This window comes from Stegastes partitus, unplaced genomic scaffold (genome assembly GCF_000690725.1).
Source record: "Stegastes partitus isolate 25-593 unplaced genomic scaffold, Stegastes_partitus-1.0.2 Scaffold23, whole genome shotgun sequence".
Classification (NCBI taxonomy): domain Eukaryota; kingdom Metazoa; phylum Chordata; class Actinopteri; family Pomacentridae; genus Stegastes; species Stegastes partitus.
In genome coordinates, this window is record NW_007577754.1 from 948019 (window position 1) to 948919 (window position 901).

Here is a 901-nt window from a genome sequence, read left to right on the forward strand (position 1 = left end):
AGTAGGGAGTAAAATGTGGGCACAGTTTTCCCAACAGCTAACTGTTGGATAAAATAGGAAATGAGAATTGTAACATTTTCTGTTTCAGTACACTGAGGGGGGGAAAAAATGTATTCAACCGGTGCTCCTTTGGGTGAGATAGAACAATCTAATCATGTTTTCATCACACTAACTCAGTGTATTGCACCTTTTTTCCTCTTCTGGAGCCTCTCACTGGACACCTAAAGCAATTATGAGTGTGTTGTTTAATTGCAAAACATGAAACTCAGGTGCATTTCTAACTGTTTCTCCAGGTTTGTGACAGAAACAGGAGGTCATGATGTTTCTTGGCCACGTTTCTACTCTGTACATGTCTTATATTATTTTGTTAACTTTATGTATGAATGTAAATGTGCGTGTTTCTTGTCATGATGCATGCACAAAACCTTTCTTAGGCCTTACACAGACCTTAGATCTCACATTTTGTGCGTGCATCTGCAGAGTGTAGTCACTCTGTGCAGGCGATTCTGCAGGGAACTAAAAGTCTGATTGGTCCAGCATTATCTGATTGTATTTCTGGCCAGGTGCAACTCAGCATGGGCTTAATACTCTGGAGAGATGGGATAGGATAGTGTAGGATAGGATAGGTTAGGATGGGATGGGATAGGATTGGAGGGAAGCGGTTTGACAGAGAAGGTCACACAGTGGGAGAAGATGAAGGAACGAAAATAAGGAATCTCTAATTAGAAAAAGGAGTGCAGAGGGGGATTAAGAAATGGGGAGAGAAGTAACGGTGGGAGTCAGTAATGAGAAAGAGAAGGATTTGTGGAGACTTTACAATGAATTGAGGGGTGAGACTATTGAGGGGGGGTTGGCAGGAAGGAAAGGAGAGAAAGGAAGGAGTAGAGAACGAAATTAAGTC